The sequence below is a fragment of the Anopheles darlingi genome, chromosome 3 (assembly GCF_943734745.1).
Source record: "Anopheles darlingi chromosome 3, idAnoDarlMG_H_01, whole genome shotgun sequence".
NCBI classification, from domain to species: domain Eukaryota; kingdom Metazoa; phylum Arthropoda; class Insecta; order Diptera; family Culicidae; genus Anopheles; species Anopheles darlingi.
In genome coordinates this window covers 64,379,542-64,403,764 of record NC_064875.1, presented here as the reverse complement: position 1 = coordinate 64,403,764, position 24,223 = coordinate 64,379,542, and the positions used below count along the sequence as shown (strand labels likewise).

Genomic DNA, 24,223 nt, shown 5'->3' with positions numbered 1-24,223 from the left:
ATGCAATCCTTATCGGCGTCAAATTAAAGATCCCCGCACGCGTGTGTCCCCGTTGCACCGCACGCCGCTGATGTTGTTGGATGTTGCAATGGATTGTGGTCGCTAATCTAAGAGGAATCGGTCAAAACAGCACCTCTCTTCTGGAGTCCCATCGCGGAATGCTATTTTTGGCGCTGGCTATCACCACCCATCGCGCATGTCCATCACATGATGATGTGCCGGCAACGGCGACAAGGAGTTCCGGAATTTTATCGTTTTTCCATCGAATCGAAGCAGCACATCCCCCACGAGGGGGGTCTCCGTGGATGGAATGTACCACCGTGCCACCGCAGAAACCACCGGAACAAACACCGGTGTAATAGGGGAAAGCCCCAGCTCTCGCGTAATTTACGGCAGCAGATCGCCCTCACCCATCATCAAACCTTATCGCCCGCCCCTTTTGGTCATTTGTCATTGTGAAAGTAGTCGAAACGGTGCTGGTGCTGCGGAGGGGACACCCGTTCCTTCCTGTTGCTTGTTCCGTGGAAAAGTTTAATTTATTAGCGACGCGAGATACCAGGCGCGACCGCTGATAGGTTATTGCACGTAGAAAACATTGTTAATGTTTGACAAAACACCACTCATCGTGGCGGTGCAAGGGCGAGGGGGAGGGAGAGGGGTCTAACAATTGCAAAGGGTTGTGAAACATGCCGGCCGGCCCCCCCTGGCTTCCGCGCAGTCCGCTGCGCTGACCGCGATTGTCTTATCGGTGAAGGTGGCGGTCGGTCGGTTCAAAGTCGGTTTGGGGATCGATATCTCGATACCGCAGCAGGGCTACCGCTCGGTTTCACCGTCGTTCCACTACCTGGTCACCACCTGGACCCTTGTTCAGACATTCCGTTCCGATGTCGTCAGCTTGGCTGGGACGGACACACAAGACCGGAGAATCAGGTAGTGTATGACGTCACAGACACCGCAGTTGACGTTTGTGTTTTGTTAATCCTGCGTGCTCCGCGTGCTCATTTCCCTTCGAGGAATTCAATTCTTATCATTGAACAATCATTATCATCATCAATCCTAAGCGCCTCGGCTTGCTTTATGTTGAGTGATCTAAAGTAGTTGTAATAAAACGGCCATAAACAGCTCGTACCTGCATTGATGTTCGTAACTTTTGTATTGTTAGTCTTATCAGGCAACAGTTGGATAAATACGCCTTATCGCTCGATAGTATAGAGGCATCTTTGTATGACTATGACTTCTGTTTTTTTTATTCATAATAGTAGATTCTCAAGCCTGAAGCCCTCGGGCTGTTCCTATTGCTCTTTCTCCTCTATAGTATGTCTAGAACACAATCTAGCATACCAACGCGATGCCATCATCCTTTTCTTCGGCATGATCAAACTGTTTTCGATGGAATCGAGAAGCTATCACGAATTTCGCGCACTGATTACTGATTGCAATCGCCACGCCACGTTTCCGTTACAAGCGTTACCGGCGTCGGTAACAGAGCAGAAGCAGAAGAAGCCGCTCCAATTCAATCAAAAGTGAAGCACTGCGAGAGACACGCTGTCCCGGGGACAGCCGTTCCCTGTGTGCAATTGTTTCGCGATCCCTCCTAGGCTGCCAACGGGTCCGGGAATTCAAGCAAATCGTTCGAAGATGGTGGTGCGGACGATCGATTTGTAGAACTTTTATTTCCAGATCCAGATCGTAACTCAAAACACTCGCTTCGCTGGAGGCTGTACGTACTCGGTGCATTGGCGCGCGGTGCGCGTGTAATATGCGTCCGTACGCCCCGTGCGCGCAACCCCTAATCAACCTTCACCAGTGCCAGTGGTCCGGCCTGGTCAGCACTGTCCATCGTAAATCAACCGCCAAATGATGTTGCGCTATTAATGTTTTTAAATCGCCCTTTTTTCCAACAACCTTCTTTTCATTCAAAACAAGCGCCATTTTCCAGCCCCGGCCACGTCCAGCGCGTGCACTACATTACACCGGCCATAGCTGTATAGCTGTGGGGTGTTGTTTGGCAACAACAAAAACGATCGCATTTTCCATTCCGCCCCGGTTGAGGCAACAGGCCGGTTGAGCTTTCGCTCAGGGAATGCGGGAACATTTTGCTCGTAAAACTAATTGGTCATACATATGCCAACCTTGGGTGTAAGTGCATTAAATATTTATAGCATTTTCGATATATCGACATTTGTGTGTTAATTGTGTGTGTGTATCTTAAGAACGAACGCAGCACTGTCAAGTTCCGATGATTCCGATGCAAACACTTGCCACCGCCCGAGGCCACCATGTACAGGGCACATACATAACGCGTACGTACGTGCGGCACACGTACGTACGGAGGGGACGGGGACGATAAAACTCCCGAGTCGTAATTAAATAATGGAGGACATTTCCATGAGTTTCGAGCCGTACAAATTGTTGTCGAAGATTGTGGTCCACTGCTAAACGGCCATCGGCAGTAACTTGGCAGCCTCGTAATCCACTGAGCTGTACGTTGCTGGAAGGATTCCGTCCGTCCGTCCGTCCGTTCGTTCGCGGCACGCAAACAATATCGTGTCTGTCATCAAATCAACACTTGTTAGCTTACGTGCCGTGCGGTGCGCTAATCAACAATCTAGTCTATCTGGACACACAGCACTGGGGCGGTACTACTGTCGGCCTGTAATTTCCTGTTCTCGATCCGATCCGCTCCGACAAACGAGAGAGACACACACACACACACACACCGGCCATCGTACCGCCGATAGGACATCGAGCGGATTAAAATGTTATTAATAATCGATCAAACGAGCTGAATACGGAATGGCCTCACGCGGGACCATACTTCCCACGATATACCGACATCGGCGACGGCGACGACGACGGAGACGAAACTCGAAATTATTATTCCACAAGCCTGTCCCCGAGGGGGGGATTCCGGGCCGCGCCGGACCGGGCCAGCATGTTTTGTGCGCCTCTCAGGGTTCCCGATACGCCCGATTAGTATACATCTTTATATTCAAATCAATCAAATTTACAACACATGAAATAAATAATTCCACCTGGCACCGCTGCTCGCCGGCAGAAAGACGCGGAAAGCAATCCACTTGAAATGGCCCTGTACCCGTAGTACGCCAGGAGTACGCCAGGAGGGCGCATTGATATGACACTCACGTGGTCAACATAAATTGGCCTTTTTTTTTAGCATTTCATCGCGCGAATCAGCAGGAGGCGGCGACGGTGGCGACGGCAGTGGCGTTGGCGGCAAAAACCCTTTATGTCTGACCGACGAGCGCGCGTTTCGGTGGTTCGGTGGTTGGCTTCACGTGGGCACTCTCACTTCCTTGGCCTCCCCGGCCTCTTCCCGTTGGCGTCGATAATTAATGGAGTGTAAAGCACCATCGCTACTCCATTGCTGCTCGGAACGAGCGGCGCGCGTTTATCATAAAAATCCTTTCGGTCTGCCTCCTCCCGGACGACCCGAAACGTGGTACGATTCGGTGATTCGGAGCCGCACGACGCGTTTATCGTACCGTGGGTTCGAGGATCGGGGCCAAAAAATGCGCTGTTGCGCACTCTCATCCTAGTGGACGGTTGCTGTTGCTGCTGCTGCTGCTAGTGTTTGTTTTCGTATCCCGTACCCATCGTCCCTAGCATAATAAGCAAATAAGCGTGTGGCGCAATGTGGCTGGCGCACACGGCGGCGTCTAATCGCCATAAACAACTAGACCTGGGCCTGGGCCTGGGCCTGGCAGGTATACCCTTGAAACGCAGGTGTTCGATACACGCGGTCTATACCCTCCCCGGTATTTTGTGTGAAGGTCCAATCAAGGGGCTATCCAAGGGCTCATTCCATCACACGGGGAGCCCGAAAACCCGGACTAAAGATGGCCAATCTGCAATTAACGGTCGCCACGCCACCACACGCCGATACCGGCACGCCGCGAAGTTCCATCATCAAAACAAACACCATAACCTAGAAAACCTTTGGCGTGCTCCTTGAGCCTTTGGTTTTAACGAGCAGATCACCATCGGTCGTCCCCCCGGGCGGGGAGGGAGGTCAAGTAGGCTGTGTGCGAGTGTGCGATGCGGGTAATTTCGATGACAACCCAACACGGGACGGACGACGTCAAGCCTTCTCGATGCGGTTTGACATTTCACCGCGTGGTGGCCGCACCGCATATTATGCACCGCAGGGACCGTCGCAGCGAGCAACCCAATCGATCGATAGATCGATGATCGTGAGACGACTGTGCATGTGCTTATGTGCATGGCCATAGTATGCCCAGGCCAGGCAGGGGTCCACACAGCGTCCCTTCCGCTGAGCCCCTTTCCGCATCATATCGCGTCAAATGTACGATGCATTATTGGGCGAGAGAGGGAGGGACGCATTGCGCCAGGGGTTTCCAGCACGACGGTTTTGCATCGTCCGTCCTGGTCGTCGTCGTCGTTCGCCTGCTGCACTTCGGGGTCCGTGGTCGACCCATGCACTTGTGCTCTTTCCCATCACCAGCACCAGAAGGGACCGACGGGAGGGAGTCGGAAGGTGGCGGCGTGGCAGCAGTAACCGGCAACGATAAACGGGTTCAGCGCATTGGCAGATAACATGAATACGGATCGTCGGGTAATTGCATTTAATTGACATTTGAATGCATAATCAATGTGAGACTATCTAATTTATTGTGTTCATAATTTTGCTTTATTTAATTGATATTCTCACTGCCGCCACCAGTGCTGGTGGTGGTGGTGGTGGTATCGGTGTTGGTTAGTGGGTGAAGGAGCGTTCGCTGGAGCGACATCTCCGACCGGTGATCGCAAAGGGGTGGGAGCGTGGAGCGGTTTCTATCTTAATGTCTGGCAGGTCGCGTTTGCTCTCGACCCTGCCTACAAGCTGCAGTACAGCCGACACCGACACTTGACTGCGGGCACGCAGTCATAATTCAACCGGACTGAGCAGTAATGTCGTCGTCGTCGTCGTGAGCGCCGTGCACAATAGACGCAGAAGGAAATGGTACAAAATGTATAAAATTTTGCAAAAATGATATATTATACAACGTATTGCTAGATTATTCTCGTTAAGTTTACTCTAAAATCATGAAGATCATTATGGAAAGCTGCACCGGGAAGGTCAAATTGAACCGATTTCGTGCCAGTGTCCCATTGTTCTGATGGACGTTGCAAGTAGCAGCCAAAACGGTCCAGATAACCGACACGACACGCGCGCTTGACTCCCCGCTGTTCCCGCCGTTTGCAGACCGTGGTCCGCAGCAGCAAAAGTCTGAAAGGGCACTACTGCTGCTACTGCTGCTGCTGCTGGTGTGGCGACTTCTGGTGAGGCCGCTGGGCCTATCTGGCTGTCTTACCGCCTCCGCAGAGCGGACCTTTTCGTGCAGCAACGTGCGACCGTGTGCTGACGACGATCCGTGACGATGATGGAGGTGGCTCGGATTTCATCCCACCCCCCACAACAACAGTTGTCAGAGTCAGAGTCAGAGTGTAGGCACTCTACTCTGGCCGCTTTCTGGCCACCGACCGACCACACGCAAAACGTTCGCGATTCTCGGTGAGTCTGCTCCCTTTGTCTTACTTTCATTTGGTTTGCTGGTGGTTCCGTTGGCCACATATTATAGCCGAGGGACGTGGCGCAGCCGTTTGTTTATTTCATACTTGGGTGTTAATGGCTGAGGTTAACCCAAGACACGGAGGCGTTCCGGGGGCTCCGTAAGACGGCAGCAACTTTTCGGTGGTGGACTTTGGACGAGATTTCGTTGTCTGCCATCGATGGCATGATCTGGAATCTGCTTAGACTAAACAAACAGCACAAAAGGGGCACTCCAAGATCTCTAGTCTATTAAGATCTGGGATCTGGGTGTTCGGCACTAAAAGGTTTGTGACTGAAGAGCATCTCTTTGGCATCTTGCTCGCTCGGAGGGCACCAATTTACACCTAGACACGAAAAAGGGACTCGGGATTCACAAGTCCGAGAATAAATAAACAACTGCTTGGTGCTTGGTGGTTCCCTGAACCTTAGAGAACCGGCCCCAGCGCGCGCTCGCCCGCCCATATCATCACGCATCAATTAGAAGTATGGTATATGGCAGTGGCCACGAACCGTTCGTTTATGGCTTGATTGCTCCCCCGCGGCAGATACTCCCAATACCGAGTTCTCTATTCCGCCATTAGGAGTTTCCCATGACCTTGTCGGGTGTTAGTTTCATTTTAGAATTTATTAATCATAACGCGAGGGGGTTGTTGATTTCGTTTGCGTTGCGTCTCGAAATTGGAACTGGCGTCGCCTTTCTTTATGCTCTCTCTCTCTCTCTCTCTCTCGGGCGGCGCGTGATGTCATGCGTCCAGCGGGATATATTTACATCATAAAACCATACCTTCCGTTGTCATCAGTCAGCCCCTTTTTCCGGTGACGAAGCATCGAAGCGGGTGGCCTGAAGCCAATTTTGTCGCCAAAAACGCCCTTGACTCAACGCCAATGGCTCCGGGTGTCTTGCGTGCCGGAGTCTGCGTTTGTTTAGTCTAGCAGCGCGATCCACGTTGATCGGAGACATTTTATGCACTGAAAATCGACAACTCTGCGACTAAAATCGACAACAGCTTCAAAAGGGCACCTTCATCATTACAAAAAAAAAAAAACAGCAACAGAAAGACATTCATTATTAGGATGGGAGAATCGTCGCCATGAAGACGCTCGCTCGATCGTGATCGAAGATTCACCGGAAAGGCATCGCGAGACCCTCGAAAAGTGTGACCACCAAGCAGAGAAAATGGCAAGAGGGGCCTAGATAGCCGTCTGCGGTTTGCAGAAAGGAAAGGAAACGAACGAGCGAAAGGCCTCACTTAAACACTATAAATCATGTTTCGAAAGCCATCATTCCACCACCGATGGATGCGGATCCATCGCGTCGCTGGATGCGGATCGACTGCAGGTGGCGATGACTGTCGGAGGGGTGAGTTGGGGGGGGGGGGGGGGTAGGAGGGGTTGGCTGGGATCGCGAATCTCGCGCGGAGTTGAGCGGAGCAGTGAGGCGGAAGAGAATATGTCGCAATTGCAGACTGTAGTGTGTCTAGCGTGCAGCATCAGCATCAGCGCTAGATAGGCTCAAAGGCTAGCGTGTGTGTGTGTCCACCTTACTGGCAGCGGAGATTCATCTGCGCCTCCTTCTCCTCCTCCTGCTCCTCCTCCTCTGTCAGCGTTTCCCTTGTGCTGCTGTCCAGGCGAATATTGGAATGCATGATCGAATGACTGACAGACAGCAACAGCAGCAGCAACGGCAACAGCAGCAGCAGCAGCGGCCTGAAAGTCACCCGCATGGTGTACCCTTTCGAAGGCCAACAGCACGGAAGACCGGTAGTCATCGGTGACATGCCGGGTGTCTGGTAACAGCGGGCCAGCTAGCCAGATGGTATAAGCTGCGCACTCGGTGTGCGTGTGTGCGCGCGCGCGCGCGTCTCTCTCTCTTTGAGTGAGTTTGTGGTTGAGTTGCGCAGAGTTTAATCGAGAGAAGCGGTTCGAGAAGCGGTATCCGTGGCTCGTGCCAACGCTGGTTAGAGCGAGCGAGCGAGCAAGCAAGCAAAGGGAGTAAAAAAGAAGGGCAGAAAAAAAGGGAACATCATCCTCACTCCTCCGGTGGCCGGGTAGTGTGCCGTGTTGCGTTCTTTAGGCCAGTGCGCACCGCCGTGTTTGCCACCGGTTCTTTTTTTCCCCCCCGTTGACAAGCTAGCCTCATCCTCCGGCTTGTTGCATTTTGATCAAATTGTTTCGGTTCCGGAGAGCTCCGCGCAGTGGCAGCAGCAGCAGCAGCAACAACAGAAGGAGCTGCAGCAGAAGGAGCTGCAGCATCCAAGCAACCACCAATCGGGAACGCGAATCGCGCTTGCTGGGCTTCGCTCGGCCGTCATCGACTTTCGCTGGACGAAACCAACAAGACACACACACACGCACCATCTGTCATCTGGCACGGGGGATGGACACTGGTGCTCTTGGTCTTGGGCACTGCGCTGGATGGATGGATGGATGGATTGCGCGTGCTTCGCTTGCTAATGTGACATCCGAGATGAATCCCGGCCTCGACGGCCGCTGGCTGTGCCTGTGTAGCTTGAATTCCTTCCAGTAACCCCCCTTCCTTCCTTGACTCCAATGTGACCGCAGTAGCAGCAGCAGCAGCCCCAGTGCTACAGGGCTATCGATGAAAGATGGCGTGCAGCGGCCGCAGTTTAATGTGTTGGTCGCGTTTTTGATCCCTGATCGAAGTGTGCTCCGATTGATGGTGGTGCTCTTTTAACGAGAACTGGACAGATATGGTCAAGCTGTGGTTGTACACCGATTAGTGGACCGATCACCGATTGCGAAGAGCAGATTAATACCAGAGGACATGCGGAGGCTGATGCGGCGCGCACACTGTGTACGGTGAGTATCCGAGACTCCGAGAAATACATTTATTTCTTCATTTTAATTTCATATTGATCTCCAAAAACATTTTCTACTTTATTTGAATTTCAAAAACACGATCCGAACCGATCATAAACTACAGACGCGGGCTTATGAATAAGCGAATTACAGCTTCGTACCCAGAATGGGTCCCTTTCCTCGCGCTGCACCGCATAAGGCACACGACACCTGCCCACCCAACGGTCTTTCGGCCTTTGGCCCGAAAAAAAAGTTGATCTCGACATAGTTTAATGCTAATCAGCGCAGGAAAAAGGGGAGAGAGAGAGAGAGAGAGAGATTACCTGGGGCATTCGGTTTATTTTTCGAAATTACACCATGACGCCAGCCAGCCACGAAGACTAGACCTCTGGCTCCGGTACCATATTTGTCGTGGTGGCGCTACGGCCACAAATGGGCAGAAATGGGTTGCTTCCTTCGGTTCGGTTCCTCCTCCTCCTCCTTCGAGCCCTGGAGAGAGACGCCCAACCACGCACCACGACAAAACCTCATATTTTGCCCAATTCTGGATCACAACAGGACCCTTTCCCTCGCCCCCCTTTTTTCGCTCTTCAGGAATGCCAAAGACTCGCTGCATCCACGACGTCAGCAGCATCCACGAGAAGAGAGAGAGATAGAGAGAGAGCATCCACTTTTCTGCTGGCATCGTATGCCGGGAATGGTACGCGCCACGCACGTGCACGTCTTCTCCCGGGAAGGACCGGGAAGCCGAGGAAGAGATGCGGGAAGGTGCGCAAGAAAATGTAAACCCCCTCACCCCCTCCCCTGTGGCCACCTCTCCGGACATGCCGGCGCGCGCGTTTCAGGTGACTTGTTGAATTTAAAACAATTAGCCTTTTTCGGAGTGAAGCCCTGCCGAGCGTGGCAGGCACGGGGCACGCGCGGCCTCGGTCCGCTCTGGTCTGGCCATCAGCCCTGTGGCGCTTCGATGCACTTTTATGGCACCGAGTGTGTACTACATTTGTTTACAGAATGGTCGCACCACCGTTACGTGCACCATCACCACTCGGCAGACATGTGCTATGATCGATGGACGCACCAGAGCGCCCGCGACGTAGAGCTCTTGTTCTTGAGTTGGAGCTGGAGGTGGTGGTTGTTTGAATGAATTAAAGCGCACAGACGCTCGAAACGGCTCATTACACCATTTATGAGCAGCCCACAATATGGTTCCATAAATCACTTCTCCCAAAAACCTCGCGCGACGCGTCCATTTGCCGAAAGTTGTCTCCCGTAAGAAGGGACAATGTTTAATATTTCATCCACGCGAGCCCAATCCACGGCAAATCAGTGAAATGGAGCGCTTCCTGAGTGCTGGCTGGCGGGCACGGACGCACGTGAGTGAAATGACAAGCGGCGTACGTCTGATGAGACCGACTCCCGGATTCTTCTCCCTCCGCCCCGCTCGTGTTTTAAATGGTTTCATCAATATTTCATGCAACAACAAGAAATGATTGTGTTTGCTTCTCCTGGCCGCACGCTTGTAGGAGTGTTGTCCTTTGCATTTCAAGTGCTGGATGGGCAAAAACGGTGACCATCAGGCACTTGACGTTCGCGGAGTTCGCGGAGTGCAAAGTAGGCATCGATTTCTGCTGCAAATTTAACCAAAGTGAATGATAGGCGCTCTCTCTTTCTCTCTCTATTTCTCTCTCTCTCTCCCTTTCACTGTAATTTGAATCTCAAAAGGACCTTCCATCATGGACCGTTAGCTAGATAAATGTTCTTCGCATGGACACTAACTCGAAGGTGGCGTGTTGTGGTGCAATTATGGGGTGTTTGGGTGTAAAGGGAAGCGAGATAAATAAATTAGTAACCCCTACTGCCCCCCTTCCTACTCTTCCTTTCTGACTTGCGAGCCATGGCCTGCCCATTGTTGTACCCCACGACGGGTGGTTTGTGTGCGTTGGAAATTGCAAATCTTTCGCCACGATGACCGCAACCGCGGCTGTACTTTACACCGCTCTTCGCCCTGCGTGACCCGCGCTGCGAGACCCACGACGTCCTACGCGATCGTCGTGTACGGAGAGACCCGCGTTAGAGAGACCATACCTCACCCCAAACAGTGCGCTTGAAGGGGTTAAGAGTTTCATTCGCTTTAACTTTAATTTCTTCGACAACAGTGGGGTGTTCGCACGGCGTGGCACCGCGTGGCACCGCGTGGCATGGTCCCTTCCCCTTGTGTGACACTCTTGACATAAACTATAATTATTCGCCAAATCAACGCCATCAAGGTTGTAAATTGTTGTGAGATTTTTTTTTATGCATTATGCGTCCAACTCCTTGACTCACTTCCTCGCTTTGTTGGATAGACTTTCCGCTAACCAGCATCAGCATGTAGCTAGCTTGCAACCAGCATACAATGTGCCGACCAACTAATGGTGCTGAATAGCAGGACAATCGACGAATCGGTTTTAATATTAAATTATGAACAACCCGTGGACAGGACCCGTGGTTGTTTGCTGGTGCAGCGATCGCAACACAAAGGGGCACCTCGTTTCCAATGTAACACGCCGGAACTGTGCGACGAGAAGGAAAGAGAGAGAGAGAGAGAGAGAGAAAGAGAGAGAGAGAGAGTGGGCTGAGAATAAATATATATGTCCCCTCGGTAGCAGGTGACATACAACCACCAACCACAACATGTCCCCGTGGTCGTGAACCGGTAGCTTGGTCACTTAATGATTCTTTTTTCTTTTTTTTTTTTTTTGTTCGAAAAATCCAATTTATGCTCCACCGAATGAAGACATTAGGACGAGGCGCGAAACAAGCGGTGTGTGTGTGTGTGGACACACAGACATACACACACGCACACGCACACACACGCCATTATTTATGAGCATTTAATGCAGAAATTATTGCAACCTGCTTCAGATGTGCAAGATAAAGCCGATGAATTATGATTAGTTTGTTTGTTGCGCCCGCGCCTCACGTCTCGCGTCGTTGTCGCGTATGCTCAGGTGGCCGGAATGGTCCACCCGGCGAAGGCGACGGCCTGGACGGAAGGCGAGAAATGGCAAAAATGATGGCTTCTGCTAAATAAATAATACACTATTTGGGTCGGAACATCGGTGGAGGGCCTTTATTTACCCTCGTACAACGGTCTAACCACCGAGCGTGCGGACAAATCAACAAATCGTAATCGATCGGAGTGGTGGTCACGGTGAGAGCCACCGTTGGGATCGCCACCACGCGTGCTCCTAAATTACTTTCCCCGTAGTGTTGCAGTGGCCCAGATTCCGGCCTCTGGATCGATCCGCGCCACGGAAACGATGCTCGGGGTCCACCAATAATGATATTTATTTACTTATCGCTCTCTGGGGGAACAGTGCCGTTATGGTCGCATGTGGGCGATTTCGCGCCATCGCCGATTGCCTCCCAGCGTTCCCAGCGCAAGACAAACAGTCTGGGCCCGGCGCAAGTGTTACGTTCATCGCTTTTAATCAGCCAACGAACCTGCAACGCCGTGCAGCGAGTGCAGTCCGATGATGATGCTGATGATGCAGTTGCGCAGAGGATGGAACGCATCAAAGCGCCCCGTCGTCGTTGCCTGCCAATCGGATTGTTTGTCATTTTCCTTGGCGGTTGCTTGCGGGTTTTATTGTCAACCCTCGCGAGCCCTCGCGATGATGGCCTGTACCGGAGGCTGTGTGCGCGATAATGCGCGATAATCGGGCGCAACGCCGGACGCTGGACGCCGGAACGTCATAAACTATGTTATGGTTGATCTTTGCCACCTGAGCGGCCGGCTCCTGCGGTTGATGATGGTTGGTTGGTGGACGCCAGCCAGCCATGCCAGCCAGCTAACCAAGCTTTATGGCCGTCCTTGAGCGGTCGAGCACTCGACCATTACCATACAACATCAGGCCAGGCCAGTCAGGCGAGCGTTTTGTTTGGCGATGCTCTTCGATGGCTATAAAAGGGGATCTACGACGCAGCAGCAGCAGCAGCAGCTAACTACTACTGCGCGGCTGCCACCACCACCTCCGGGATGATGCCACTATCATCGAAGGATAATAATATTTTTAATGACCGATTGCGCCTGATGCGGTGCGGCGGATTTTTACGGCAGCAATCGAGGATTACGTAAGGAGCGGTTCAAACAGTTCAAAACACTAAAAACGTGTCACCGGGAACACCGGATGACGGCACCGCAAAACCCCCGGTACGGTGCATGACCGTGATAGCAAATTTACCAGTTAAGAAAATTTCATTGGCTGTCATGTGGCGAATTGTGAAACCTTTTTCTTTCCAGATACACTGTCACCATAGCAACTTTGTTTTGCGGGCTTGATAAGAGCAACTTTGATCGTAAAGAAAATTTTGTTTTTTTTTTCATCTTAATCATGTATCTTAATATGACAGCAATTTAGTTTCAACCTCATTTTGACAGTTCTTAGCGTAAAGTTGCTATCGTGACCAGGCATTTTAAGTCTCTGCTCTACCCCTGCTGCTGCTACTCCTCATCCGATGATTGAATAATGACCTTCATTTGCTCAAATCCAGGCAGCAGTTTTCTTGGCATATCTTCCCAATGGCTCGATGAAAAGTACCGTCGATTTGCAATTGTCACCGCAAATTACCGGCGCAAATCTTCCGCCAGTAAGCAGCCAGCGCTCTAGGCAGATAGACAAATTGGCCAACCAGCTGCTCGGCGCCGAATTCCTTTCCTATCGTCGCTAGATAGAAGATTATCGCTCGAGCCGTAGCCGTAGAGGTCCGAAGCGCTATCTTCGGCACGAGCCGGACGTAATGGAGGAACAACGAGCATTACATCAGTTCGCGAATGAATGAGCCGGAGGGGCTCTGGTAGGGGGATGATAACCATCGGCTGACTCGTCGATTTTGGACGCAAAACAGCTGACGACGGGCACCATGGTAGCTTTCCGGTAGCTTACTCGGTCGGTGGTGAAGGGGTCAAAGGGAAGGGGATTGATAGCAGCTGCCTCATGGTGGTGGCCACGGTACCGGTGACGCCGGTGACGATGATGATGATGATGATGATGTGGATGATTTGTTTGCTTTCCTGTCGCGACACGTTTAGCGCGCGTTGGGCCCCGGACCGTCCACACGGGTCGCTTTGGTGATTCATCCCGGTTTGTGTGCCGCCTGCACGTGGAGCTCTCAAGCGCCGCAAGGTTCAGGCTGGCCGGCTCCACCTTTCGGTTTGCTCCATTCGGATGCCTCCATAACATGCTGTCCATGTGGCAACGCGACGCGATGATGACTCCTCGTGCGTCCCAGGTTCGGTGCGCGGTTTGGTGGATCGTTTCCGCGAACTGGCGGGTGACTGTGTCACGGTTCTACTGGCCATTACTGGCGCTGCCGGTATCACACACACACACACACACGGTGGCGCCTCTGCTTGGCACCAGCAGCAGCCGCAGCAGGCTTGATTGCTGGAGCAGATGATTGGCAGTCGGTTCCATTTTTGCCAGATGTTATTCGGGGGAGACGATGAGCTGGTTCGCAATCGGTACTGATCCTGTGGCCCCAAACCGGCGTGCTTCAGTTGAACCATTTTCGCTGTAATCGAAATGGCTAATATATTTATGTAAATTGTTCCTCGGAGATATTCGAAGTGCGATTGTGGGTGCGGTTGTGAGGATGAGCGGTGCATCTCCATGATCGATTGATGAACGGCGGTGCGGCGTGAATCATTAGGCAATTCGTTGGAATAGGGTGATGCGTTTACAAATGTGTTTGCCAGAATGAATACCGCTCCTTGAATACAATGTAAGCGTTTCAAAGATTAGTCGTTTAATTCCTTTTTCTCCAGTGGACATTACAATTCAAATGTATACAATGTTTGTTCATGAAACGTATGATATGTTTGTTCTGTGACCTTGTAATACATTAAATGCACTAGCAATATGCTATTTTGACCTTAAGATAAATGATTTATCATCATATTAAAAACTGAAACTGAAGCACATGTTTAAAACATTTTTAATTTTTTTATGAAATGGCCAGAACAGACGAAACAAGTAACTCTTAGCATATAAAAAAAAAGATTAAAAGTTGTATTTGAATGTGACTTTTACAAAGATTAATTGTTATAAAAATCCCAAAAAATAATCATTTTTTCTAGCCCAAAACAGCAATAGTTCCTTTTAATCCAATAAAGAAAGGTAAAAAAATATATTTAATAGAAGCATGGCAAAGCCAAAACTTCATTCTTTAAGACACAATTCATAACAAACTGTACTCCCAAGGATATCGCTACCGTCGTCAATGCATTCTCACCTTTCACTCTGTCACGATCTATCACAATCGTAGCCTGCATCTTCATCTCCAGTTGTCCTTGTTAACTGTAACATCTAGCGCTTAGTTTACTACTGATTAAGCCATTAAACGATGGAATTATCTCGTGATTTGCCACGATCCAAGCAACGAACCAATAGAGACCTCGCCGTAATCATCGTGTGCCGATGCTTGCACGTCTTCGGTTCGCTCATTCACGAATCTTCGGTCTTGGTGACGAGCGAACCGCACGTACAGTGAGCGGCATAAATAGAAATCCACTGAGGAATATGATTTCGCTCTGCTTTGTTGCTATATCGTAAAATAAAGGAGTAAATTACTTAAAAATTGTCACACTCTAAAATTTTCCCAAATTCAATTAATTTTATAAATCACATTTCATGATTGCTGTTGATTGAAAACTAGAAAAGAAATACCAAAACCTAAGCATACGCCTCATTCTAACAAACCAAAAAAAAAAATTACACATTATAATCACTTACAGTAACATAATCATTTCCATGCCATACAAGAAAATTCCAGTTGTTTCGTGGATCACTGTACCTGCTGCTGATGCTGCTGCTGCTACTGCCACCCCTTTTCCAACCGGGTGGCCGATCCGATCCGATCCGCTCGGTCGTCGTAATAAACGAACGCCCAGGGATCGGTTTTCTTGGGACGCGACTGTCGTCCGACCGGCACAGTTTTACTCGGAACACCGAACCGAGCACACGGGACCGAGCGAAGTCACGACTTCGAAACCGCGCGAATCGAGTGGTCGTCGGAATCGGTGGTGCGCACGTGTATCCCGGGCCTGCGACCAAAAAAAACGTCCGGTTCTGTTGTTGTTGTTGTTGTTATTGTACTTGCAAGGATCAAGGCAAGGTTCAGCGTCTGATCAGCGTGCCAGCGACGAAGGGAGTGCCCCACAAGCTAGGTAATTCCTTCGTTACAATCGTCGAATCCTTTGCCGGTCGGTCTCGTTCGGATCTACTATCAGAACCGGCCCAGCATCCAAAACTACCGACGGCATTCCGGGGTTCACGAGTCAGGTGTCTCTGCTGGCGTGTGTGTCTGTGTGTGTATGTGTGTGTGTTTGGTTTCGATCAGGTGTGATTCGGTTGCTTCGCGTAACCTGATTAATTGAATAATTAATTTAATATTCCGTTCGACGCGGAGAGACACGTTTGAGGACAACCAGCTAAAGTGAAGACTGAACAACCGGGAACGGGAAGTGTGATAGACAGAGAGATAGAGACAGAAGCAGAGAGAAAGAGAGCAGAGGAAGCGAAACGGAGCGATTGGCGGTGATCCTTGGCCACCGAAACCAATCGATCATCGCGCTTGTGTTTCTTGATCAATTTTGCGAGAAGAAAAGGGGGTGAAGACGGTGGACAGGGACAGGGACACAAGCACACTCAAGACACGGCCCCCGGGTCCAGGCGGCTTGTTTCGGAGGGCGTCTCGTCAAGAGTCAAGAGTGGCCTCCAGAGCGGATGGTTGGTTGGATCCAGTGGTGAGTGCGTCCAGAGGTGTGACATCAAGGGAAAGGCCATTCCGTGCGTGCGTGAGAGTCGATGATAGTGCGTATGCCGGTCGTGTGAGCCGGTTGTGCCGGTATAGGAGCGGCCTTCCGCCACTAGACCAACCCCCGGGGGCTCTCCAGGGCGAGTGAGAAGTAGTAGTGTCTGTTGGCAGATTTCACCATCCATCATTGCGTGCGTGCGTGCGTGCCTGCTCACGTCATACCGGAGACCGGAGAGGCCGCAGCAGTAGTAGCAGGAGGGGCGATGTGATGTGCGGTCATGCCGCCGCCGTCCTCGTCTCACCACCGTCTCCGTCCAGTCTTCTCAAAGTAGCAGCAGCAGCAGCAGCAGCAGCAGCCACTTTGACCACTTTGCACAATCGCGCGTAATTTGTGACGTAGTGTGACTCAGGACAGACCTGGCACCGGACACTCCACAGACACACCGGGAAGGGGGACCGGCCGGGTGTCAAACGAATTGAAGTCTCGATCTTAATTCGCTTCTCGCATTCGCGCGACAAACCAACTGGAGGAGGAGGAGGAGGAGAACGGTTGGGTGGTGTGAGCGAACGAACATCAACCAACAGCAACAACAACAACAACAACGACAACAGCCCTGGCTGCCTGGCTGGAAAGTAGGCTGCCTAGACCAAGGCTCCTTGGATCGCTATAATGAAGAGTGACGTTTATTGACAACTTGAACACACGCTTTGAGAGGAGACCACTACGGGCTTACTCACTACCGGGACCTTAGTGGCCGTAACTTTTGATTGATTCTCGGCACCAAAACCCTTTCCCACCGTTGGACCGGGTGGCGGATCGTTGGTTAGGTCGCGGTAAATTCCGGTTTTCCGATTCCGGGGCGATCCTCACCCGGTTTGTGGGTTCCTGTACTGGATAACTCCAAGATTCCGATCTTCAGCCAAAGCAAAAAAAACCTGTGCTCAATCCTATGTTTGATGTTTCGTCCACAGATCCCTCCGTGTTTCGTGAATTTCTTTAGTAATTGTGTGTATCTGTGTGTGTGTGTGTGTGTGCCAACGAGGGCCTACGCGAGAGTTCTGTGTCTGTTAGTGGTGCGTGTTAGTGTACTAAGCTATCCAAATAGGTGCACACTGTTGATAGTGTAGTTGATCCTGTTTTTTATCTTCAGTGGCCAAGGGCACTACGCGAAGTGCTAAAGCTAACCGTTCGCGTGCATTCGCGTGCGTAGCTGCAGCTACAGTTCTACGGGACCATCGGTAAGTTCTTTCGAATACCCGAATCCTCCGAATGCCGATGGCCCTGTCATCAGGTGCGACAGGGAATTCCTCGTTGGTGGCTTCATTGATTTGAAGGTGTCACACGTTAATTGGTGACGCTAGGTAGAGTAGCACGCAGCAAATACCACCCAGTCGTCAGGTAGTTCCTTTGCCTTCGGGACATACCCTTTCCACCGCCAGTACCTGTACCAAAACCGAAGCCGGGCCTCACGGGACGTCAGTGCGCCCCTGTAGTGTACCTGTCCACGGTCACGATCGGCTTCGGATCGGTTGCTAGGAAGCGTGCAACCTGCCACAGCCCTTTTGGTCAAGTGTGAGCCAAGTTTGTTTTAACCGTTTACCTACGAGACACTCAGCACGGAACGATCGTCGGCATTGATCGTCGGACAGGTGAACGAAGCCAATGGAAACGCAACCCTTCGCCGCGCCGGGGGTCCGTCGGTAGCAAAAGGACCATCGATGGATCCCGCCCACCACTGGCGAGCTAACCAGTGTGCTCCACCCCCTTTTACGCGGTGTACTTATGTGTAAGTGCAAGGAGCCCTTTGAGCCCGTGGCTAGAGGTCTCTAGAAGACCTCGTGAACAAGTGAACAAGTGAGCCTGCACTTACACCACTAGCTAGCAGATCAGCATCACTGACACGACGACGACTACGAACACGACAAGAGCATAGTAGTGTCCGTTGGTGTGCCTTAAGAGACCTTCCGGATTCGCTGCATGCGTGTCACACGCGTGGATTCCGCACCCAGACCCCCAGACGCTCCGTCGGTAAACGCGATAGCGATAGCAACCGCGGCGAGCTGCCTCGGCTGCAAAAGCGGGTTTTCGGTTTTGGGAGTCGTTTTTTGGAGTAGGAGGTCACGCAAAAAGCATGATAACATGGCCTGGCGAAAGGGATGATTTATGCGGTCGCTACTCCCTGAGTCTCCCTGGGTTGGCCCGTGGACAATCAGCGGACGCTGTGGATGCTGTCCACCCTGCTCGATTGTCCTGCTGGCTATCTGCTGCTGCTGTTGCTGCTGCTCGCGGTTCGAATGTATAAAAATTGAATTTCCCAAACAACCAATTGAGTCCATGTCGAACAAATTGTTTATGCTGGACGCCGAACCGAGGTGGCCAAGTGCCGGCGGTGATCGAGCGGGCCCCGGGCTGAGACTTCATCATTATCGCTCCGAGCCGACGGGCTCAGGGAATGCTGGTGATTGCTGGTGCTTCTTCGCTTTACGGTTTTAATTCGGGATTGCGGTCGGCTCCGGCCGCCCATTCGCCTGCGTTTCATTATCAAACCTCACATAAAACCCACGCCATACCACCATCACCCATCACCACCGTTACCACTCGATGACACGGTTTCCAAAATTCTGATTTAATGTTATCACCCTGTGGTATGCGTAACTCGTGTTTCGACGAACACCGTGAGCCGTTACGGGAAATGGAACAATCAGGATCGCCGCCGCTCGCGGTCGCGAAACAGCTGACGATGATGATAATGATGAGCTAGGTAGCTGATGAATGTACCAGCAACGGATACTTTTAAGTTACGGACCACTCCATGTTTTTAATACTCTCTCGGAGCAGTTCGAACAAAATCAAATTAATAATTTTAATGCCTACCAAAAAAAAAAAAAGAAATGCAATTGACTGACGATCGCGCGCGATTTACCCCAAAACATAGTGGATAAAGGATTAAGCGAATAAATTCAATACCCCGACGGCGATACCAAGCGATACCGGCCACAACGCTACCGAAATTGTTAGACCGAGACTTAACCGGGCCCCGGGCCTTCGCCGAATTGGGCCGGTGGTTTGTGTCAAAGGCGTGAATGTGGAAACGTGCCACGAGTTGCTAAGTAGAACGCTAAGTGGTATCGTGCACCACCACCACTGGCAGCAGTGTCACGGCAAAAACCGGTCAATTTCGGTGATGGGCACGACACACACACACGCAGCGCAGCTACGCCGAGCGCGTACAAAGAAGCTCTAATCAAATTAGTAGAGTGACTCCTCCCCCAGGGGAATGGAACGGGACGGGGGGGAAGCAAGAGCCTGTTCAGCCGGACTCCTGGATTGTCCGGGACCTGGGAATGTGGCCATTTCGGCGTTTGTGATGTTACACGTTCGGTGTTTGTTCACCGTTTAATTCGCATCCCAAATATGGACTGGGGCGGGGTGGCGCTATACTAACGATTGTGGATCATTCGAATCCAGCGCCCATTTTTCATTTATTTATCCTTTTTCTAGTGTTCCTTTCGATTTTTGCATTTAAATTTTTTATCGTTTAATTCTGCTCCAATATTCCCTTAACCATTTCCTGTTCTTTTTGCCTTTTCTTTTAATTTCATGTGGCTTTTGTGTCTTCCTTTTTCTATTTCGTAATCTATCTTTCTATGTTCAAGTGACGGCCTACGATAGGCACTTTTATTAGCGATGATTTCCAAAGCGTTAACCGTCATTTGATGCATTTTAATTTGCATTTTCGCTGATAAAACAATCCTATACTACTTGTCTACTGTCAACTACATAAAAATAAACACACACTGGCAATATAAGTTGGATCACAATGTTTGAAATAAACATTACAATTATTTACGATTTACGATTACCTTGTACATAGTACGCCTTAACGTTGCTTAGCAGCAATTGTTCTGGAAAGAATATGTGTGGTGACCCTTTTGACAGTTCCTAGCGGTAACTATCCGTGAAATGAATTTGCTGAAACAAGCGTTGCTGATTTCGTTTGAAGTTTAATTTATGCGTGTCCTTTCTTCTCTTGCCTCGCCATAATTCACCGCCGATTGCTCGCCTTGTTCTCTCCTACTTGGTGACGATGATTTACGAGGACCACACGCACCACATCCGCCACATACTATCCGAGTTGACCCCGAAGGACGCAGTTCTACCGGGGATACCAGACCCCCCACCAGAGAGAGAGAGTCCATTAATTGAAACTATTTCATCGTTAATTAGCGCGATCTAGCGCCATCACGGGCTGAAAATCACGGCTCGCTGCTCATACGCTAGTATGTGGATGGTTCAATCGAATTGATTCACCATAACCATTAACCGGATCGTCTCGCCACCACCACCGGGGTTGGCTGGCTGGCCGGCCCCGGGTTGGGTTGGCACTGTCGTGCTGGTGCGATGCTCTGTCTACGGCGGGATGTGCCGCGTGGACCGCGATTGTTTGTTTATTTATTCATGTGTCGCCATCGTTTTGATTCTTTTTTGATTTTCATCACGGTCTCCTCTCCCCCGGGGGACTGTGAAATGATTTTTTTGAGCCCTCTCCATTCCCTTCTCCCCTCACGGGGGGGACCATTCCTTCCGGTGCAGACGGACCGGGGAACCGGCCGCGGTTCCATAGCTCCGTTTGATGTTTATTTAATCGTTCTGCGGCCTCCGGATCGATTTTAACGGCGCTTGTCGCGACAGATTTTTGTTGGTCGCCCATCCTTCTCAATGGCCTCAATCAGTCTCAGTCTCGCGGTCACGGACCAGCATCCACCACCACCACCACCACCACCACCAGTGGGCACTCCAATTGCAATCCAAATGGGAGTTTTAGCGGAGGATAAATATTTGAAATGAAAACAAAATTAGCGCAAAACGCGCCAATCGTTGCCAGGTTGCCGCGGTCCAGTCTGGACGATTAGCGCTATCGTGACCGTGTGGCGCCGTTTGGCGCCGTTTGTCGCCACGAGACAAACGCTGTACGTTCTCCCGGGGGGAGGGAGTCGCTTTCCAGTTTCCAGTTACGCGGTCGCGCCTCGCGTTAAGTTTCGCCATTTTAGCCGCGATTAGTTGGGTGACGATGGATAGACGGATGGGTGATGCCCTCGGGGGATGAAAGGCACCGACGGCGGCGACGCCGAGGTCTTGTTCCTTTCCGCCCCCTCCTCCCTAGGGGGGGGACTTTGAGCTTTTGTTTTGACAATCGTCTCGCTCGCTCGCAGACGGCCGGATTTGCACAGGGATGCAGAATGCAGGCAACGTGAGACCTTGAGGAATGCCGGGGCGGTACAGGAAATCTAATCCAAATCCCCTCGACGACGACGACGACGACGGAACTGACGGAAACTAGCGGAATGATGTCACGCGTACGCCAATGTGGCCGTCGTCTGGCACTGACCTTTCGCTTAGAAGGACAACTGCGAAAGAAAGGCTGCAATTTGTAGTGATTTTGCTCTCCTGCTGTTTAGTCCTGCAGTGGGGTCTACAGGACCTTGACCATGTGTTCCCTCTTCTCCAACAAATAACTCCTAGAGAGCGTCTACGATCCGGTGCACGGTCTTGCTAGTGCACGGCATTGGCGTTGGTTTTTGGGAAGTTTGTGTGAGTCATGATTCAAATCGACGCAAGAACCCCGAAAATACTGGCCCGGGAGCGAAGAAATTTGAATATTCCATCCCTCTATCAGTCACTGACTGATGATGCGGCACAAATAATCCACTCGCTTATTTGGCGTAGGCTGGCGAACTGATAATGGCGTGGGGGCCCTGGGGGCCCCCAGGGGCATTACTACAGGAAGAGTAAGCCATAGCCCGATTAAGGCTATTTACGTCAAAGGATCCACATGATTCCGCATGAATCTGCGTAGGATGCTTTATGGCAAAAGAGCTTAATGGCCGGAATGGGATGAATCGAAACCGACCGACCCACCATCAACTCGCAACATCTTTCCTTGTCCATCAGTAGCACCCGAATTTGCTGCCTCACTCACAGCAGGGCAGTCTATTCTTCCGGAAGTCCGCGGCCGCCTCTGATCAATTCTGCACTCGACGCACTATGTCGAGGTGTCGTTTGTCGGAAAAGTGAGGTTAAGGTTACATTTCTTCGCCACTTCCCGACTTGAGGTGGCGCTCGCTGGTCTCGAAACATTACCGAGGGCCCAGGCCAGGGCTCCGGTTACCTCTTTGCGTAACCCTTCAATCAATGAAGAAGGGATAGAATGGCCCCCGTAATGCCTCATCAGCAACACGCGCTCGAACCTGCGTTTTGATGCCTGCGACCGAATCCGGTTGCCGGTTGACCTTCCGGCTCCGGTTTCAACCTAACCAGCTGACGTGGTTAGAATCGTGGCACATGGTGTCCCCATTTGCACCGGCACGCTGCAAGGTGAAACCCCCGAATTGGGGCCAGCAAATTTGGTCCGCATTTCCGGGAGATTCCGTCGGCGGGACCTTCGATGATGATTGTTTCAAATTTTGCTTCTCGTCAACAGCTCGACCATGTGCCGCCAGCGCTCCAGCTGACGCAGTGTCGCGGCACGGGTTACGCAATACAACCCGCCCCGCTCCCTTGCCTGTGTCCATCAGTGTTGGACATCCGCGAATACGATCAGTGCACACGCGCGCGAGCGCGCGCGCCGCTCGCACTCGCCGAGAATGGTTTATGGGATCTGCCCCGTCCGCCCGTAATGGCATTCCTTTGGCCCGTAGCTCGCGATCATCGGCACCTAGCAACTGCCCGTATGCCCGTGCAGCATACCGCGGCGTGGCGACAACTCATCGTCATCGCAAACGATTTGCCAGATTGTGATTGCGGGAGCGGAACTCGCGCAGATAGGACTCACGGTGCACGGAGCAAACATGGCTTACCGGGGGGAATCAATCGTGGGAAGTACTGGAGGAGGATGAGGTTAAAGGAAAAGAAGAAGAAGAAGAAGAGAAACAAAAAGAAAACAAGTCTCAAAAAAATATCATTCTATTGGTAAACAAATTAAATCGCAAAATTAAACAACAAACAACGAACGAATGAATGGAACGATCGGGAATCGAGTCGAGGAGAATCGGGATCGAGAAGAAGAAAGCCGTAATGCCGCTTGCCGCCTGGTGCTCGGAGTGATAGGCACTGGTCACGACGAGCGATCAAGAACGAGCTCGATCGAGTTGCCAGAGAGAGAGCGCCTGTGACAGGACAGGACAGTGGCCGCGTCACCGCGTGGTTGCGTCACAAGCTCGGCAATTCGGCAATCGCGATCCGGCGGTTGGCGGCAATTGGTTTGCATTTTTATGGTCTCATTGTTATGTTTGTGTGGATTGTGATTTTTGTCACCTGCTGCTGCTGCTGGTCGATGCTGGTCGATGGTGGAACTGTTGCTAACCACCACCGCCGTAACCCTTGTACGATTAGTACGTGATCGGAATGGTCAATGCGTGGAGCGTGGGACCTGGGAGCAGATTGTCAAGACACAATCATCAATCGCCAACACGGAAGCGAATGTTTTTAGAAGAAGTTCCAACCAACCAGTAGTCGAATCATTAGACCGACTCATAACCTCATGTTTATGATGGGATCCTGTTGCTGCTGTTGCTGTTTTGGACGATCGCTTATCGCGCGCCACAACTTATTGCCGTTACTGATGCAATTAATTGCTTTCGCTAACCAGTACGGGCTGCCTGTGTGCGGTTCGAACGGAACAAAGTGAAGCCCTCTTATCTGCCCCCCAAAAAAAAAACCGCGACCACACAACAGGACGGAGTATTTTGCTGTCAAGAATTTGTTTTATTGGATGAGAGATCAACGAGCGAACCCTGTGTGTGTGTAGCACCTCGCATTAATGCCATTTAGAATACCATTTATCACTCCGCGCATCGATTTACCAGGCTCCTGCCAGGAGCATGGATCGTTTCGCTGATAAGATCATAGTTAAAACCGTTGCGCACACAAACGCGCATCAGTAGTACATCAATATATGGATCATAAATGCTTCCTCACTGACGGGCAATTATCGTTAATTTTTATAATGGAGCCTGGGGAGCAATTTA

General features: G+C 51.2%; 2 protein-coding genes across 4 annotated transcripts in view; both read left to right on the top strand.

Moving 5' to 3' along the window:
- LOC125954422 (uncharacterized) overlaps positions 1-24,223 on the top strand; it is a 169,173-nt gene that overhangs the window by 26,524 nt on the left and 118,426 nt on the right. The gene's annotated exons all lie outside the window — the stretch shown is intronic.
- Positions 8,183-24,223, top strand: part of LOC125954431 (BMP-binding endothelial regulator protein) — a 63,741-nt gene continuing 47,700 nt past the window's right edge. Inside the window, exons 1-2 of one of the 3 annotated variants that reach the window (XM_049684778.1) lie at positions 15,393-15,605; positions 17,168-17,434. The gene's annotated coding sequence lies outside the window, so the exon portion shown is untranslated. Of the gene's footprint in view, positions 8,396-15,392; positions 15,606-17,116; positions 17,435-24,223 lie in introns of those variants that run through there. The other 2 variants (XM_049684781.1, XM_049684780.1) reach the window with 2 other exon arrangements.